This window comes from Strigops habroptila, chromosome 5 (genome assembly GCF_004027225.2).
Source record: "Strigops habroptila isolate Jane chromosome 5, bStrHab1.2.pri, whole genome shotgun sequence".
NCBI lineage: Eukaryota > Metazoa > Chordata > Aves > Psittaciformes > Psittacidae > Strigops > Strigops habroptila.
In genome coordinates this window covers 40946059-40952253 of record NC_044281.2, presented here as the reverse complement: position 1 = coordinate 40952253, position 6195 = coordinate 40946059, and positions in this window count along the sequence as shown.

Genomic DNA, 6195 nt, shown 5'->3' with positions numbered 1-6195 from the left:
AAATCCCAAGGCATTAGAAGACTCCTCAATAGTGCTTGAAGTGCAAAGGTGACTTCTTAGGATGGGATTAATTGGGATAAATAGGATAGATACTTATCAAAAAGTTTTGAGTATTATTTCATTTAATCATTCTAGTTTAGGGCATTTGGAGGATTCCTTCTCTGAGTTAAAAGCCACCATAGACTACAGGGGGTGGTGGGGTAACAATGTCATATGATGTGAATTGTGCATAGTTCTCCAAAGATTAGTGGTCTTTGTTTCATAGATGCCTGATGAATTGCTGTCTAGGGTCCTATCTCAGAGGTCTCTAATAAAGAAATGAAGGTTAATCACTCACAAAAGTAAAATACTGGAGCAGTTTTCTCCTCCTAGACTGTGCTATTCTCTTTCACAAATGTCACTTTCGAACTGACTGGTGCACCAGGTGTCTTCAGTGCTGCTGATCGCGTATGCCTTTGTGTCTTTTCAAGGGGATGCTAGGTAAGTTTTAGAAGAGAAGCCCTCTAAAAAATCTCAAATAATTCCAAGTGGCTCAAGAAACTACAGATAGGCTGGAGGCCACCAAGTCCTTGGAAGGACTACATGTGTTTGCTCTGGTTTTATGTCCTGAAGACATGATGCATCTCTGGCACAGTCCAGAGTCAGGATGCTGGATGAGAAGGACTTTGGGACTGACTTTATCCACTCTTCTTGCCCTTGTGTTAAGCTCCTGCCCAGCCCAGCCCTCTGACCAGAAGAATGGGCAAAAGATGGCATTTTACCCTATCAATATCACTTTGGGATACATCAAAAAGATTCAAAAGAAGGATGCTTACATCTGCCAGAGGTATCATGGGTTGGGCACTGGGGTTACACCAGGTGCCATATGCAGGATGGGGATTTTGGGAGGGACCAATTAGTGAGGGAGAACCTGCAGCTGCTAGGAGAAGGTGACTGATGTCCAACCAGGGCAGGGTTGGATTTTATCACAATAAGTTTGTATTTCAGGTGCAGAGGGAAATCAGTAGGAATTGAACTTATGAATTAGAGCTGTGGGTGAGTCAGCTGTTGCGGTTTAAGCCCAGCTGGTAACTCAGGACCACGCAGCCACTTGCTCACTCCCCCTTCTTCCCCATCTGCTCCCAGAGGCTCTGAACAGACCTCAGCCTGCTTCATTTTAGCATCAGGAAGGATGCAGGATGAGCAGGCTCTGGCTGGATGAAGGGCTGGCAATACCAATGGCCAAAGCCTGAAGCACCTACAGGTAGGTCACCAGAAGGGCTCATGGTGTCCCTTGTTGCAGAGGTTTATGAATTGAGACCAATAATATACTCATTAGTATAAAATATAAATATTGTTATAAATAAACATTGTTATAAAAGAAACAAAATTTATTTTATAGAACCAATTAGAACTCTATTGACATTTGGTGGGTAACAGATTTGGAATGTCAAATGGGAGGTCAGGCTGGTTGTGGTTCTGGGTGACCTGATCTAGTTCAAGATGTCCCTGCTTATTGCAGGGGGTTGGACTAGATGACCTTTGAAGATCTCTTCCAACCCAAAATATTCTATCATTCTGTGAATTGATACTGCAGGTTTTAGAAGGATAACCCAAAATGCTCAATCACTCACCAATAAGGTGAGGGCTCTCAACCTCCAGGAGTTACCTTGGGTGGCATACCAACCCAAAGGGAGAGTCCCTGTCTACAGTCCCCCTGCTCCAAAGAGGACCAACTCAACCAACCCACTAGTGGGGTTCCATTTATATCCTTGGTTAAACCTGATCTGTAGTCAAATAATGGTCACATTAACACTCACTGGCTGGGATTGTTTACCTGTTGCACAACAACAGTTACTATAATACAAATGTGACGGGGGTTGGCCTGCACAGGGTCAGTCACCATCACATAACCAGGGCCGGCATGGCACAACTGTGGCTGGAGGGCCTCTATTGCTGCTAGGGCTGATGCTGCTACAGCCCTCCACCCCACCTAAAACATCAATGAAGGTTTCATCAAAGCACAGAATAAAGATACCATTGAAGGGGCAGATGGACAGTCCCAAAACCTGTTGGCTGAAAGGGTTTTAACCCAGAAGGGTCCCCAGGAAGGTAGAGGATCTTCTCCTGGGGGCTTTAGGAGCTGGCTGGACAGAGCTGTGACCACCTTGAGGCAGTGCTGGTGGCAGGTCCCTCCTGAGGTGCCTCCCACCAGAACTGCCATGGGGTACCATAAACAGGGATTGCTCCACAGTGCCCAAGTCTCTTCTGGCCTCTGTAAGTCGTAGATCTGGGGGCCAAAGGGAGAACAACATATGCCTTTCAGATCTGGATTTGGGATTCTTGTAAAGCTTTACAGCTAAATAATTGTAAATGTTTAATAAGCTCCAACAATGTGTACCAATTTTGTATGCAACCTCCTTAATTCTTCAGGGGATCATCAATCAGATAATTGTGCCTCTCTTTAAAATCAGTAGGAGAGAATGAATTATTCATTTTAAGCCAGCTGCAATCAGTCTCAGAGATTCCCATCCGGAAGAGCTCAAAGCAATCGCAATATTGAAGCAGGAAAGAGAGAGCTCTGTAAGATCAACCCTGGGAATCAAATCCCTGAAGATGCTTTTAATGTCTTTTCCTAAGAACTCACTCAGTCGGCCCATCAGCCCTGCTCTCATGGCAAAATTGCTCTGATGGCAACAGTGGCATCTCCGGGATGTGGCAGCAGCAGAGGATGCTGCTCCAGCACCCCACTGTGCCATGCGACAAGCTTAGTCAGTCCAGCAATGCTCAAGCTGCAAAATAATCCAGAAGGTTTCTTGCAAAGTTTTCCCCACTTTGCTCATGTTTTCATGTCAGACCAGGCATGGTGAAACCCATTGCAGCCCCTTAGAACGGGGTCAGATCATCTTTATGAGGCATAGGAGCTGCTTTCTGGTCTGAAAATTGTGTTGCCTAATGAATCCCAGTATAACAATCACTCTCTCCCTACTTGCTATTTTCCTTACGCTGTGTAAACTAGAACAAATTGCACACAAGTGCTTCTGTTTTCCTAAAAGAAATACATTGGAAAAAAGGAAATAGTGTTTCATTTTTTCTCAGGCAATACTGAGATGTCTGATTTGCTTGCTTCAGAGAATTTTAGTTGTATCATTGCATTACACTAACCCTGGATTTTTATTTTTTTTTTCAGCAGTGCTGGTACTCAATGTTTCTGCAACCAAATTTGAATGCACACTTACAATGCTCATGGCCAAGATTTACCTTCTAAAATGTGAGCATCTGACCCCAAAAGAGGGTTTTTAGGAAGCTGGGGTTTCTTGTGGGTCAAAAGGGTTGAGAGACAGAATTAGGGTATCTGGAGAGTCCCACCAGTGCCCCAGAGCAGCCCCACTTGCGAAACACCTCACAGCAGGCTTATTTATTTGTCACCAGTGTGCCCAGGCTTTTTGAAGTTTTGGGGGAGTCTTTTTTGGAACCTTTCGTAATTTTTCTTTTTTTTTATTTTTTTTTTATTTTTTTTTTTGTGTCTAGAATATCCAGCAGCTCCTCAGCGTCAGAAAACCAAAGAGAAATCCTTTCGGTTTTTTTGCTCTTTAATAGAGTAATGGCAGTCATCTGCTGTTGCCATTGTGTTAAATTGCCGTTCCCTCCAACCCGTGCGTTTCTGGGTGCTGTGATTGTATCCAGCAGCCACTAGGTGCCAGTGCCGCTTTACACGAGAACAAGCTGGCTGCTGAACAGAGCCAAAGCCTAGAAAAAATGTTGACGAATTTGGGCAGCTCGCCAGTTGTTAAATATAGCATTACTCGTCACAGTTGCTCTTCTCTCTCCCGGGCTGCTCTCCCTCAATGTATGGCCATTTGTGCCTTGTGTACGTCCTCGGGAGGCAAGCAAAACTCCACCTTTCTTTTTTTATATTGTGGGACATAAACTAGTATGAATTTGAGAAGCTTGTTTGTGTCCTCAGGCTGAGCCACCTTGCAGAGCTCCTTTGCAAAACTCGACCATGCTGTAACTTTCCTCCTGCACAACATCCCAAATTTACCAACAGTATTTGGAGCTGCAGAAGAGATGCTAAATTAGGCTCTGACCTGACGCACTGGGGGTAAAGGAGAGAATCCCTCTGCTGCCGCTGGGCTTTGATGCAGACTTTTAGGATCTGTCTGATCCTATAGTTGTCTGGTGCCATTTGGATACCTCCCACAGAGGATGTTTGTGTGCAACCTACCTAGAAGTACACCAGCAGCTATTTACTTTTTAACATCTTCACAACTGGGACTGTGTATTCACAAGGTGAGTCTGGGGACCAAGGAATGTCACTCTCCCAGTACTTCTCTTAACAAGCCCCAAATCTGGATGTGCACAGTCCCCATTTCCTGCAGGTAGCTGGAGCCAGGCCAGGACAAGTCTCTGGGCATGGAGATGAGTTCAAGGCGGCAGGGCATCTCCATGAAGAGAATGGCCCATGCCAAGCAGGCCCTGAAGGAGAGGGGCTAGTGGGTATGGACTGTCTAAGCCTGCCACTGTCACTTAACGAAGGGCAGCTGAGAATTGCAATTTTAGCTGAGACAAAGATTTTGGCATGACAAGATAATTTCCAGTCCTTGAAAGAAAGGAGCATCCCATGAGAGCACAGCTAATGAACAGCAATGATTTGTGGTACCTGACTGGAATGTCACCCTTCAAAGGACTGTTCTTCTTTCCCTCCTTCCTTCTCCCCAAAATGGGAAGTCCAGATAGGTATATGATGGGGAGATGAGATTGTGGGAGATTTAGCTGAGCTAGTGGGAAAAGGGAGCCATGCAAGCTCAAAGATAAAGCAGCTCCCCTTGAAAGTCACTAGAGACATTGTCCCATGGACTTCTAGAGAGCATTTCAGTGAGACATGGGAGATGGTTTCCAGGTGGGATATTTCAGGGTCTATCCATCTTCAAAGGTGGAGTTGTTGTGTAATTCTCAGATGTATTTTATTCTCTTTGCGCCTCAGATGTCAGGCTCTGTGCTGTACAGACCTCCAGGAAAAGGTTGGCTGGAAGAAGAGAGAAGGAAAATGCAGGTTCTGTAGCTCCTGCCCTACATGCAGCCAAACATGTGGCCATTTGCTGATTTTTCTGGGCCCTTGATCTTCTGATCCCTTATGGCTCAAATATGCCATAGACTTGTTTGTGGAGGATGGATGTGTTTTTTGGCTTTGTCTTGCTATCCACTGGAAACCCACTTCTTTACAAATGAGAAATGATGGTTTTTAAGTTGGGTTGTGGGTTTGAGATTCTTGAAATATAATTCTTGCTCACCAAAATAGCTGCTGCTGAGCAGAAGGGAAGAAGTTCTTTGTGAGGGGAAACATTTAAGCACAAAAGCAAATTCTGCCATTGCCCTAATTTCAAACAAAATGAAAGCAGGACATCAGGAAAACCTAATGAGGTAAAATAATCAAACTGTCAGAGCTGCTGTTCTTGCTAAAGCCCAGAATACAGCTGACCTCTTTGTAAGTCTATAAGAACAATGTCAAGATAATTTGGTGAAATCTCTTTTGGCTTGGTAGGGAGGCCTTTGGTTTAATGCTGTGTGCTATCAGTAGCAAGGTATGAGATCTTTCCCCCATTTCTTGGGCTCAGGATTTCTCTGGAAAGTTGTAAAACCAGAACCCTTTGTACTGGTTGTGGAAGCACGAATTGCTGTTGCTCAGTTGTTTAACCATGATGGTCTTCAAGTAGCAGGTCCTCATCTTCTTAAAATGATCAGGGCTGTAGCTGCTCTTACCTATTGGTGACCTGGCAACAGGCTCCTTCCAAGGTGGGACCAATCCCTCACAGCCCTAAATCATATATCACCCATCTACCCCATTATGTTTGCATACTGCTGTCTCACTATTGGTATCGCCCTCAAGACATCTCCATTGGGATCAGGTAAGGAGCAAAGCATTACCTCTTTCATAAATTTATAGCAAAAGTGATTCCTGCAGCATCTACAGATAAATACATGTTGACCAAAGAGGTGGTGGGAAAAAACCTAACCCCGTTATTTTTACTTGAAAGTGTAGAAGTCTAACACTGCTGATTTTCTGCTGTGTATGTGTGTCAAGTGTCACCAAAGCGCATGTTGCAAACACTCAGCATTGCTGAGCAGCTTGTGACCTTGCCTGTTTGACCTCAAATCGATCCCTACAGAGCAAAGTATGCTCTTATTTACCATGCATCGGATGACCCTTTCAGG